At 42.5% G+C, this 14,397-nt stretch overlaps 1 pseudogene; it reads right to left on the bottom strand.

Annotated features, from left to right (window-relative positions):
* Positions 1-2,735: 2,735 nt before the first annotated feature.
* Positions 2,736-10,578, bottom strand: LOC113928637 (annotated as a pseudogene).
* Between the last annotated feature and the right edge of the window lie 3,819 nt (positions 10,579-14,397).

Below are 14,397 nucleotides of genomic sequence, written 5' to 3'. Positions count from 1 at the left end.
CATTATAACTGCAAAATTATGAAGTCATTTTGAAGACGTCAGAAATGAATCAGAGTTTGAGAATATAAATGCTACAAGTTGATAAGTAGAAAAACAACCACTGTTTGAAAGGGGGGAGGTATGGAGATTTGAATCTGGTGTGACATAGCTGAGGATACAGCTGAGGGGAGGGAGTCAGCCTGAGGAGTGTACTGTAAAGTATTATGAGTAGCAGGGTACAAAATTTCATCTTTTAGAATTCTGGTAAAGAATGTATTTATACATATACATATATATACATATACATATATATATATAATGGAATATTACTCAGCCAGCAAAAAGGATGAAATCTTGCCTTTTGCAAGGACATAGAGGATATCATGCTATGTGAATACAGTCGGTGAAAGACAAATACCATATGATTTCACTCATAGGTGGAATTTAAGGGAAAAATGAATATTGGGAGAGGGAAGAAAAAAATAATGTATGATGAAAACAGAGAGGGAGGCAAACCATATGAAGCTCCTCTGTAGGAAACAAAACGGTTGCTGGTGAGGAGGTGGGTGGGACATAGGGTGATTGGGGGATGGACATTAAGAAGGGTACTTGATGGAATGAGCACCGCGTGTTCTATGCAACTAATGCGATCCTAAATTTAGACTCTGAAATCTAAAAAAAATAAAACACAAAAAAATAAAATGGAGTGTGTTCAGGAAACTTCCATATTTCTTCTGCACTGCCACATAGCAATCACCCATTAATTATTTGTTGAAGGACTGAGCTGGCAGATGGAGCTGTCTCCTCCCAGAGCAGATGTACAGGGTCTGGAGCTTAGGGGAGAGAAGACTAAGAGCAGAGAGGTGCTCTCTGAAGCCAGGGGATGGATGGGCTTCCCCGTGAGGACCGTGAAGAGAAGAGCATGTGGGCTAGGACTGAACACAACCAAAGGGGCTGCACAGGAAAAAGCCCGGAAAGGAAGCTGAAAGAGAAATCAGTGAAGAAGGGAACTGGAAGTAAATTATCACAGATGGGACGAGCTGGGTGTGTCCAGAGACCAGAGTTTCCTGCAGCCCCTAGACTGGCTGAGTGAGGCTGATTGCAGCTGGATTGCCTTTGGATTTCTGTGACTCTCAGACAAACCCAATTCTGTTTTACATATATTCTTTCTGACTTATTATTTTTTTAATTGAATCTGCATTGACAGACAATAATAAGTTAGGTTCAGGAGGATATTATAGTGATTGGACAAGTTTTTACCTTATCCTACACGCACCACAAGTGTAGTTTTACTCTGTCACCTGAGACACTGTTACAATACCATTGACCACATTCCCTATGCTGTGCCTTTAATCCCTGTCAGGTGTTCATCCCATAATGGGAAGCCTGTGTCTCCCACTCCCCTTTACCCATTTCTCCCATACCCCCCTCATCTCCCTTCTGGCAACCATCAGTTTGTTCTCTGTATTTATAGGTCTGATTTTTTTGTTTGTTTGTTTGGCGGTTTATTCATTTGTTTTGCTTTGCCAATTCCACATAGGAATGAAATCCTATGGTATTTGTCTTTCTCTCTCTGACAAATTTCACTTGTTTAGGCCCTCTGCGTCCATCCATGTATTTCCAAATTGCAAGATCTCACCCTTTATTGTTATGATTGGGTAATAATCAATTATGTGTATATACCACCTCTTCTTTACCCATTCATCTGATTTTTTTGCAGATGGTAAGTTTTTTTTTTAATTTTGCAATCTTCCAAAACATAACAAAAACAAGAAAAAGCACACTATACTAATAACTATGTACAGTGTGGACATTTTCAGAGGACTTACATTAGGAAGCATTGTTTCTCTTCAATCCATGACAGTACTGCATATGCCATAATAACACTTTGCAACAACAATCCATCAGCAGTCATACAGACATCATGATTTGACATTTCAACACAAGGAGAAAATCCACGTTTTCCTAGGACTTTCTTTCCTCATACCAGCTGCCTGTTTCCAGTCTAGCAGAGCAGGTCTCCACACATGCTTTTGGAAACATCAGATTTTCAATTCTAACAGTGTCTATATTCGAAGTACTATCCATTCCAGATGCAAACATAAATGAGGAAGTTGCCATTGACAATAACAACCAATGGTTTTTAATGGCTTTGTTGAAGTTGCCCTACAAGGTGTGTAAAATATTGCATGGAAGAGAAATAAATAAACCTGTCTTAAAGCAAACTTGTTTACATTATAGATCCAAAAACACACTAAACATAAGACTGTCGTTATGTTTTACAAATTAACTATTTATATTCAAATTAGAGCATTTCTATCATTCTAATGAAAAGAAGTGTTTTGAGAAAGTTTGAAAGGCTTTCACATCGCCGTCCCGCATGGCTCCTGCTGCCACAGGTCACAGTGATGAAATACGCCATGTGCTGATATATAGCTTGAGATCTGAATAGGCCCATGCTCTCCCCTTATGTCATATGACCTGTTGCAGACCAGTGAATTCTTTGAGATGAAAAATTTTAAAAAAATCAGGACACAGTGAACTTTGATAAAATATAGCATCTGAAATTTTTCAAAGGTCTTAAAACAGTGGTTTAATGCAATTCTGGTAACTAAGAAACACATAAAATCTTGTTTCTTATGCTGGGTTTCACTGGGAAAAATACCCATCACCAAACCCTGATACACATTCTTAGCCATTTGACTGTCTTCTGTCACGGTCAGTGTTCATGAGGCAGAGTCTATCCAGAATCTTGTTCACATTTTCTCCAAGGTCTGCTCCATGCACAGTGGCCATTCTGCTTCTGTCTCCTTCTGTTTGGCACCTGTGGGCATGAGTATCAGGGCTTGCCGTCTGTCAGACAGGGAAATGACACCCACGATGCTATCTGCTTCAGTTGTGACCAGCAGCCCACAGAGGTCAGCCCACAATGATCCTTCCAGGATTCCAGCTTACTGCACTCCACAGCACCCTCAAGACTCTGTGAGGGGTGCCGAAGGCCTGGGTCCCTGTGATAGCTTGGTTATTGTATGTTTTCTCAGCAGCAAGTTTAGCATCAGACTTGGAATACATATCTACAACTTGTCCTGACTCATGCAACCCAGAGAAGGCAGGGAACCATCATTCTACAGAGACATTCAAGGCTTTCCTGATGGGAGTGTCCCGGTGGATGAAGGGATGTTGTGGTGGGTCCCAAACAAAAGAGCATTTGGGTTCTGCAGCATGAAGGCAGGCTTTGGCAAATCCGACATAAAATGCTGGAGGAACTTGAAGATTCTTTTTGTGGTTAATTATATCAAGTGCATTTCCACTGAAAAGATCAATAGCTGGCTATGTGTGGATTTTATTTTTGATCATTGAGTGTACAACATGGAAGAGGCTTGCCTCTGGAGTTATATTGACTAAAGACTTATGTGTTTCTGGGTGAGAAATCTCCATGTTTCAATGTTTTGTGCCCCTCTTTCATAAATCTATACCGGGGTGATTATAATATCTCTGTGGTGTATTTATGAAATCTGTAATTGCTAATATTCCTACAAAACTTTGTTGTGTGTTCTGCAGTGGCCCTGATGGACACTATTTGACTGATAAGACAAAAAAACCTTTCTAACCTTTTAAAGTCGTATGAGAAACAACATGTTTTAAGGGGTTGGAATGATGTGGTGTACCTTGTTTGACCTCATGAAGAGCATGAAAACCCACATTCTGGGTCTTGTGCTTCTTTAAACTGGCTAGGAATGTAGGGAGGTGGTGTTTAGGCTGAAGGGCAGCCCTTATCCATTCATCTCTGGTGGATACCTGGGTTGTTTCCATATCGTGGATATAGAAAGTCACGGTACAATAAACTAATGGGTGCATGTATCTTCACATTGAGGGAATCCATGTCAGTTAAGTGAAGCTGAAGTGGATATAACTGGTGTCACAGCGCTCTCTGTGCAGAGGTTGGCTGGAACGGAAATAGATCAGGAGCTGATGTTTTCTGGGGTGCTCTGCACAGGGGGAACCCTGGCAGGACAGCTGTAGCTGAAGTGAGTGTAGGATGGCGTGTCCCAGGGCTCTCTGCAGAGAAGGCACTTTGGCAGGGTAGCTATTGCTGAAGTGCATTTAGGATTCGGAAGGGTTCTCTGTGCCCAGGATGTCCTAGAATGATGGTTGAGTCTTAAGTGGGCAAAAGCTGGTTTGTCCCTTTTTCTTCAGTACTCTGAGTGTCCTGAAAGAATGTGGGCTGTGGTGTTCTGAGTTTTCCACATAATTGGTTCCTTGTCAGGGTAGGTGCAGCTGATGCAGTAGTGGCCCAGGAGGTCACATAACCTTCCTTAGAATGGGTACCCAAGAAGTTGGAGTCCTGCAGGCCTGGGTTGTTCTGGGGTGCTAAGCACTTCTGTCACATCGGTTTGTTGTCAGGAGCTGTCACTGATGCTGACCAGGGGCGTCCCAGTGTGTGCCATGCTGGGGCTGCCTTGTTGGCACAGCTGGGTTTGAGTAGGCTGGGGACCAAGGCTCATCGAGGTAATAAGCTGTATAGGGTGCTTAGACCCTGCTTCTGTCCATGCTATCAGGGTGGAGGGAAATGTGACCCATGGTGCTTGCCAGTGCCTCAACACAGAAAGAGATCCAGCAACACCCCCTCCTGATTTGGGGGAGGGGGAAATTGGGGTGGATCCATTAAATTCTAGTTTCTCTTTAAACTGCAGCTTCTTGAGATATTTCTGTGGCTCAGTCAGTTAAGTGAGGTCCCCAAAAGATAAAGGCTTCCCAAGTGATATGTTACCAGAGCATCAGCCTGAAGTCAGCCCCAGGCAAGAGGCCTGCATGCCTTGGAACCACCAGCATATTGGCTCAGTGACACAAAGTGGGTACTACACTCTGAATGCCTGCAACACCAGCCAGTTCTTGTCATCCCACCATGAAACTCTGACACTTGGGACTAAACCCCCAAAAGAGGGAACAGCTTTTAAATTCACACACCACACCACACTGGCCCTCGACTGGAGAGGGTCATTTGTGCCTAGGTAGTAGCCTCAAATTTCTCATATCTAGGTGTAGATGACCCCCTTCTCTGGGTTTGGGTTGTTCTTCCTGCTCTGTTTCCTGACCTGCATGCATCTTACAGAGTCCTTGAAAGAGTTAGGGAGGGAGGGGCCTGCACCTGGAAATCTGAGGTCCACATACTGCACTAAGACAATCAATAGGTGGCTCTCCCCAATCTACTCTCCCTGGCCAATACCTGGTGGCTGTCTCCACCCCACTTTCCCTGGTCAATCACCAGGAGGCTCTCAGCTGTTAGCTGTCTCCTGTGGCCAATCACCAGACAGCACGGCTGGCCAAGCACCAGGTAGCTCTGCCCCTTCGCCTGCCCTCCTCCAACCACGGCCCTATTAGACTCGCAAGCTGTTGCGCAGTGTCCTTGCTGGTATTTTCTGGGGACAGGTCCTGGCTCCCTCTCTGCCATGACCCAGGCTTCCTTTCTCAGGTGAGAAACAGGAAGTAGGGGTTTTGACCTGAGGCTCACAGGTCTCAGGATTTGAGAAGCATCATGGGCCCACCCCTCCTGAAGCACTCTCATGGTTTCCCTGCTACTCCCCAGGGAGCCTAGATTCCACAGGCTCTCCACCTGAGATCCGGTTCTGAGCACAGGGCCCTGCAGATTGGGGAAGGGACAGGAGATGAGGGGACTCTGATAAGAGGAAGGGTCTACACGCCGCAGGTCCTGTGTAGCAGATGGACTGCGCTTCCCACCTGCGAATGTTCCAGTGCAGTTCCCAGACAGCCCCCATACCCTTCCGCCCTTTCTCTGCCTGTTGGCGACCCCCTTGTGCTTCCTACTAGGATTTCACAGTGTCCTGTAGCAACAGCCACCAGGAAACATTGGGAACACCCAGATGTATTACATGCAAGACCTCAAAATGATACAGCAGCTGGGGCTAGAGTTCTGCAGTTATTGGGGTGGTTGGTGGGGGCTGAAGGTTTCAAGCCTCGCTCATTATTGGTGAGTTTATAGGTAAGTGTGAGAATTTCAAGCAGAGCAAGAGAAAAGGCAAGTGGCCCAAATGGTCAGGTGTCAAAATCCACCCATATTCTTTAAAACAAAGGAGTCTGGGGGGTGTGGTGTTGGCCTGGAGGTCCTTTTGATTGGCCAGAAATGTGTTTACCCGAGACAGCCCTCTTTGATGTGGAAACATCAGCAAAAAGAGGGGGGAAAGCAACTCTAAGGCCTTACAGCACAATCCTGTGATGCTGAGGCATCAGAGTCAATGGTGAGGACATCCACTGTCTGGGTAGCTGCTATGCTATAATCACAAGTAGAAAGAGTTAACCCAGAAAGGGCACATCTAAATAGACAGAAGCAGATATTTTTCCAAAGAAGACATCCAAATGGCCAACAGACACATGAAAGGATGCTGAACATCACTCATCATCATGGAAATACAAATCAAAACCACAATGAGATACCACCTCAAACATCTCAGAATGGCTAAAATTAACAAAACAGGAAACAACAGGTATTGGTGAGGCTGTGGAGAAAGGGGAATCCTCTTACACTGCTGGTAGGAATGCAAACTCCTGCTGCCACTCTGGAGAACAGTGTGGAGGTTCCTCAAAAGTGCAAAACAGAGCCACCCTAAGACTCAGCAATTGTACTACTAGGTATTTATCCAAAGAATACAAACATAGTGGTTCTAAGGGTACATGCACTCTAATGTTTATAGCAAAAATATCCACAATTGCCAAAATATAGAGTCCAGATCCCACTGACAAATGAATAGGATAAAGAAAACGTGATATAATATATATATATATATATATATATATATATATATATATATATACACACACACATAAACATATATACATATAATTATATCAATGGAATATGACTCAGCCTTCAAACAGAATCAAATCTTGTAATTTCCAGGGACATGGATGGAAGCGTATTATGTTAAGAAAAATAAGTCAGTCAGAGAAAGAAAAATACCACATTTTTTCTTTCATATGTGGAATTTAAGAACCAAAACAGATGGGGCACCGGGGTGGCTCAGCTGTTAAGCGTCTGCCTTCGGCTCAGGTCATGATCCAAGGGTCCGGGGCTTGAGCCCCACTTCGGGCTCCCTGCTCAGCAGGAAGCATGTTTCTCCCTCTCCCTCTCCCACTCCCCCTGCTTGTGTTCCCTCTCTCACTGTGTCTCTCTCTGTCAAATAAATAAATAAAATCTTAAAAAAAAAAGAAACAAAACAGATGAACATAGGTGGGAGGAAGGAAAAATAAAATAAAAGGAAAACAGGGAGGCAATCCCTAAGAGACTCTTAACTTTTGGGAACAAACTGAAGGTTGCTGAAAAAGAGATGGGTGGAAGGATGGCTTAAATGGATTATGGGTATTCGGGGGGGGAGTTGTTGGCATGAGCACTCGGTGTTGTCTGTATGTGGTGAATCAGCAAATTCTACTCCTGAAATCAATAATACACTATATGTTAACTAACATGAATTAAAAAAAAAAAAGAAAAACACTTTTTTTAAAGAGGTAATTGAGATAGAATTAATTATATGGGGGACCCAATCAAAGATATGAAGAGCCCTTATCACAAGAGATTAAAACATGGATACACCAAAAGCAAGTTAATGAGAATACCCAGAGAGAAAATGGCTACATACGAGCTGAAGAGATAGGTTTCAGAAGAAATCAACCCAGAAGACAGCTGTATCTAGATTTTTACCATTCAGAATTGTGACCAAATAAAAGTTTGTGGTTTCAAATTAAATAAATAAATAGGATTACAGTAGCAAATTCTACAGCAATTAAACAAGCAGTAGTCAGAACTCCACTGTGTAGCAAATGATGGGTATTCATCCTTTCTGATGGCTAAGTAATATTCCATTGTATATATGGACCAAATCTTCTTTATCCATTCACCTGTTGAAGGGCATTTCAGCTCTTTCCACAGTTTACCTATTGTGGACTTTGCTCCTATGAACATTGGAGTGCATATGGCCTTTCTTCTCACTGCATCTGTATGTTTGGGGTAAATACCAAGTAGGGCAATAGCTGGGTCATAGGGTAGCTGTATTTTTAGCATCTTGAGGCACCTCCACACTGTTTTCCAAAGTGGCTGTGCCAACTTGCATTCCCACCAACAGTGTAAGACTGTTCTTCCTTCTCCACATTCTTACAAACATTTGTTGTTTGTTGCCTTGTCAATTTTTGCCTTTCTAACTGGTGTAAGATGGAATCTCAATGTGGTTTTGATTTGAATTTCCCTGATCGCTAATGATGATGAACATTTTTTTTCATGTATCTGTTAGCCATTTGTGTGTCTTCTTTGGAGAAGTGTCTGTTCATGTCTTCTGCCCGTTTTTTGACTTTTATTTGTTTATTGGGTGTTGAGTTTCAGAAGTTCTTTATAGATCTTGGATACCAGCCCTGGATCTGTAGTGTCATTAACAAATATCTTCTCCCATTCTGTGGGCTGCCTCTTTGTTCTGTTTACCATTTCCTTTCCCTTGCAGAAGACTTTTATCTTGGTGAAGTCCCAAAAGTTAATTTTTGTTTTGTTTCCCTTGCCTTTGGAGACGTGTCTTTAAGAATTTGCTGTGCTTAATTTTGAAGAAGTTACTGCTTATCTTCTCCTCTAGGAAACTGATGGATTCCTGTCTCACATTGAGGTCTTTCATCCATTTAGAGCTTATCTTTGTGTATGGTGTAAGAGAATGGTCATGTTTTATTGCAGCAACATGGATGGAACTGGAGGAGGTTATGCCAAATGAAGTAAGTCAATCAGAGAATGAATTATCATATGTTTTCACTCATTTGTGGAACATAAGGAATAGCATGGAGGTCATTAGGAGAAGGAAGGGAAAAATGAAGGGGGGTTCAGTGGGGGAAATGAACCCTGAGAGATTATGGACTCCAGGAAACAAACTGAATTGTTTAGAGGGGAAAGGGGTGAGTTAGCCCAGTGATGGATATTAAGGAGGGCAGGTATTGCATGGAGCACTGGGTATTATATGCAAACAATGAATCATGGAACACTACATCAAAAACTAATGATGTACTGTACGGTGACTAACATAACATAATAAAACAAAAAGAAAATACAAAGAAACCCGCTGTGTATTTATTGCCCCGAACATGCATGGTCCAGCCATGAAACTAAATCAGTATCACAGGGGCCTAAAATGTGTTTAAAGAGTTGAGTAATACTGAAATATCGAAGGCTTTGTGCACTTAAAAGACTATTTGCAACCATTTGGTTGATTATAACTGCTATAATGAGAAATACTAAAACCTCAATTAATCTCCCAACTTCCAAGCATAGCCAAATTGAGATTAATTTTTTTTCAGTATAAGCCTAGTTTCAATACACTTGGCCTGTTTATTTATGTTAGTACAGCAAAAATAGCAATTCATCAAGTAGGCCGTTTTAAACCAGCTACGCTGAAACATTTCCTAAGAAATCTCAGATTGAATTTGAACAGCTTTTCAAGGCCAGTGGCCCACCCAAATACTTGCCAGCAGACTTTTCCTGCAAGCCCCAAAGACTTGGGTTAAGTCTTCTTCTTGATGTCTCAAAAATATCCTGAGGTTCTTGCACTTGCCCTTCTAGAAGTGGGCTTCTTCCCTCACCTGATAAGGGTGCTGGGAACCTTGGAAACAAGGGTTCAGGCTGCTCTTTCCAGGGGGCTGGAGCGGCTCCATAAAGTCAACCCTTTACTGTTAAGCTGTCTGGTCAGATATGAGTCTATTCACATCTACCTTAAATTTGGCATTCCAGTCAAATCCCTGGCAACATGCCAAACATTTCCAATTGTTTTCTGTCACAAGGAGAACATGTTCTTATTGAGGTTATGCAAATAAATACATTACCACAGAAGTAGGAATATTAAGTTTCTGAATTTTGAAAACCAAAAAGAATTTTCAACCCTTAACTTCTATTCAAAATGAAGTAGTAAGCAGTTGTGAACCGTGTGCTGTACCAGCACACTTTTGTTTGGCTAATTGATGAATACATTTCATAATTCCTGGAAACATGTGCTTCTTCATAGTATAATCTCTCAATAAAACGCAAAACACGTTCACTAAGAGACCCAAATTCCTCTTGAGCTGCTTTTTAATGAGAAAGCCCAAAGTATGTAAACATATGTTCAGTAAATTATTTTATCTTATTTGGATATCATCTAGACATGCAGTGAATTTGACTGAACTCATCTTTTAACTTCACAAGAAATGAGGATTTCAGGTTCCCCAAAAGATTTGGGGAAACTAAAAGTTTACCTAAAATTTCTGGTGTGAAGGCAGAATGGATTGGAAACACTGGGGCTGGAGGTGAGTGAGTTTATGGCCCCTGCTGAGAATGCTTTGGCCCTGGATCAGAGTGGAGATCCGGGAAGCAGCTGGATGGAAATGGTAATGCCTGTGCTCCATTCAGTCACAGGGATTGATACACTCTGGAGGCTGAGAAAGGGCTTGCGAGCACTGCTGATGCAAGCCCAGTGCTGAGAAATGCTGACACCCACCTTGTGGGTGGGCAGGCCACAGCAGGAAGTGAGGTCCACTCACACAAGCCTCCTGCACTTACCTGCAGGCCTTGTGGATGTCCACCATCTGCCCCCATTCCTCCAGCTGCAGCCTAGAAACAGATGTGGAGACTCCCCTGTAGGAGGAAGTGAGCTGTCATGTGAGCCCTCTGACTCATGCATACCTGGAGGTCAGCTGGAGCTAATGTCCCAAAACTTACCTGAACCTCCCTGATAAGACCAGGCCCCACAACCTCCCTATTTCCCTGCAGTCACACCTCAGGAGAAGGGGAATCTCTGGCCAGGTGATGATGCCATTTGTTGTTCAACCACACAGGGAATTTAAGGTACTTGACACATCAGGCATATTTAGTGGAGACCATCTGTGTGTCTTCAGGACAGATTCTGGGAATGCAGCATCCCAGACATGCCTGGCAGCCTTGTGACCTCGATCTGCTGTGTGTCCAGGCAGTGCATTCTTCCTCATCACTTTAGTCTGTGTGCGTGAACAACTCAAGCTGGGCCCGGAAAAGCAACCTTCTGTGCCAATGTCACAGGTGCTCTCCCTACATCCTGGAGAACACACTTGTACTGAGATCCATAAACACACATGCAGTGTGTTCCATAAATGATAAACTGGACAACTACAATATAAATGAGAGAGTAGATAAGATGGGTGTGTCTTTGCAGGGGAAATCTCCTAGGTAAGGACACTTTTCATTGGGAAAAGAACATGAATGGAATTTTATTTTGATATTTTGAGGACTTTTTATCAGGTAATGTGTAGTTGTGGTGGGGTCAAGTTAAAATACAGCAAAAACAGTCTACCTGAGAAAATAGAATATGTTCCAAATAAGAAAACTATAAACACTAAAATCATTTTGTGTTTTAAGGAAGCATTCAAATACAGTCTTTACCTTCTACCCCTTATATAGAATTTCTATTTTATAACCTTAATTTATTATTTATTCTTCCTTTTTCAGTTTGTGCATTGGGGGATAAAAATCGACCCACCCTCGGGGCAGAGCAAGATGGCGGAGGAGTAGGAGACCTGGGTTTCGTCTGGTCTCAGGAATTCAGCTGGATAGGGTTCAAACCATTCTGAACACCTACGAACTCAACAGGAACTCAAAGAAAAGAATAGCAACAACACTCTGAACAGAAAAGTGACCACTTTCTGGAAGGTAGGATGTGCAGAGAAATGAATCCAAGGAGATATTCGAGAGGATAGACTGCAGGGGAGGGGGCCTCCTTGGCCGCTTCTGGCAAGTGCTAGAGCAGTGGAGCACAAAATCAGAACTTTTAGAAGTCGTCTCCGCTGAGGCATGTCACTGTAGTGGCTAAGCGGGGGGTGGAACCCTCGTGGGACAGTGTGGTCTCAAGACCCTCGGGGTCACAGAAAGACAGGGGGTGCCTGAGTGCAGCAGAGCTCCCAGGTATTGGAGCAGGGAAGCTGGCTGCAGAGATGGAGCTGAGGCACGGGTTCTCAACTTGGGGTGGCCATAAACTGTGATCTGTGACAGTCGGGCCACTGCTCCTCCAGCAGGGACCAACAAGCAGCAGAGCTGGGGAGACTCCCCCCTCTCCCCTGGTAGGAGCGGCATTGGAGCCCACTGCAGGGATCTGCTGGGTGTGGAGATTCCACACGGGGTCAGGTGCCAGAGATAGAAACGCTTGGTCACAGGCCGGGTGACCCCAGAGTGCAGCCGGAGACCAGGGAGACCGGAGTGACCCACTGCTTTTCTCTGGGGGCGCACTGAGGAGTGGGGCCCCGAGTTCTCGGCTCCTCCTGGGCGGAGATTGGGAGGCCACCATTTTCACTCTAGTCCTCCAACCCTGTCCGGAAAGCTTGCAGGGAACAAAAGCTCCTGAGAGCAAACCCGAGCTGATTAATTAGCCCGGACCTGGCAAGGGCGGGGCTATTCCGCCTCCAGCAAAGACATTTGAGAACCATGGCAACAGGCCCCTCCCCCAGAAGATCAGCATAAACAGCCAGCCAAGACGAAATTTACCAATCAATAAGAACGGGAGAATTCCAGCACTAGGGGAATACTGCACATAGAATTCATGGGTTTTTTTTTTTTACCATGATTCATTAGTCTTTCAAAGTTAATTTTTTTAACCGTATTTATTTTTTTTGAATTTCTCTTTTTCCCTTCTCCAAACAACATCTTATCAATCCCATTTAAAAAAAATATTTTTCATTTTTAGAGTCATATTTTATCCTTTCATAGTAGTTACCTTTATTTTTGGCATATATGTATATAAGTTGTTCTCTCTTTAAAATTGTGAGATAGTTTCTTCTAACATATCAAAATATACCCTAAATATCTAGTGTATGGCTTTTTTCAGTCTCCTGCCTGATCACATTCTGTCATTTTTTTTCTTTTTTTTAAATACTCTATTTTTTCAAACACCTTTTGATCAATTCCTTTTTTAAAATTGTTTATAATTTTCATTTTTACAGTCATATTCCATCCCTTCATCATATCTCCCCTTATTTTGTACATTTATAAGTCTTTCTTTCCCTAAAATTGTAAGAAGCAGTTTCTTATAACAGACCATAATACACCGAAAATCTAGTGTGTGGCACTGATCTATGCACCAGCCTGATCCTATTTGAACATATACTGTTTTTTGGGGGGGGTTCTGTTTTCCTTTGATTTTTTTCTTTTTCTTTTTTTTTTCCGCTTTCTTTTTCCATTCTTTTCCTTTCTTTTCCCCTGGTTTCAGGTCTTTTCTGATTTGTTTAGATTATATTTTCTAGGGAGTTGTTAACCTGTTAGTATTTTGTTCTCTCATTCATCTATTCTCCTCTGGACAAAATGACAAGATGAAAAAAATCACCCCAATGAAAAAACAGGAGGTAGTACCATCTGCCAGGGACCTACTCAATATGGATATTAGTGAGATGTCGGATGTAGAGTTCAGATTCATGATTTGAAAGATACTAGCTGGGTTTGAAAAAAGCCTGTAAGTTATTAGAGAAACCCTTCCTGGAGAAATAAATAACTAAAATCTAACCAAGTCGAAATCAAAACGGCTATGAATGAGGTGCAATCAAAAATGGCACTAACGGCTAGGATAAATGAGGCAGAAGAGAGAATCAGCGATATAGAAGACCAAATGATGGAAAATAAAGAAGCTGAGAAAAAGAGAGAGAAACAACTACAGAATCACGAAGGCAGAATTCGAGAGATAAGTGATATAATAAGATGAAACAACATTAAAATAATTGAGATCCCAGAAGAAGAAGAAAGAGAGAGAGGGGCAGAAGGTATATTGGAGCAAAATATAGCAGAGAACTTCCCTAATGTGGGGAAGGAAACAGGCATCAAAATCCAGGAGGCACAGAGAACTCCTCTCAAAATCAATAAACATAGGTCAACACCCCAACATCTAATAGTAAAACTTACAAGTCTCAGAGACAGAAAATCTTGAAAGCAGCTCGGGAGAATAGATATGTCACCTATAATGGTAGAAATATGAGATTGGCAACAGACCTATCCACAGAGACCTGGCAGGGCAGAAAGGACTGGCATGATATCTTCAGAGCACTAAACGTGAAAAATATGCAGCCAAGAATATTACATCCAGCTAGGCTGTCATTGAAAATAGAAGGAGAGATAAAAAGGTTCCAGGACAAACCAAAATTAAAGGAAATTGGAAACACGAAACCAGCCCAGCCAGAAATATTGAAAGGGGTCCTCTAAACAAAGAGAGAGCCTAAAGGCAGCATAGACAAGAAAGAACACAGACAATATACAGTAAATGTCACCTTACAGGCAATACAATGGCACTAAATTCATATCTTTCAATAGTTACCCTGAATGTAAATGGGCTAAATGCCTCAATTAAAAGAGATAGGCTATCAGATTGGATTAAAAAACAAGACCCATCTCTATGC

This window comes from Zalophus californianus, chromosome 5, assembly GCF_009762305.2.
Source record: "Zalophus californianus isolate mZalCal1 chromosome 5, mZalCal1.pri.v2, whole genome shotgun sequence".
NCBI classification, from domain to species: domain Eukaryota; kingdom Metazoa; phylum Chordata; class Mammalia; order Carnivora; family Otariidae; genus Zalophus; species Zalophus californianus.
This window is presented reverse-complemented; position numbering and strand designations above follow the sequence as displayed.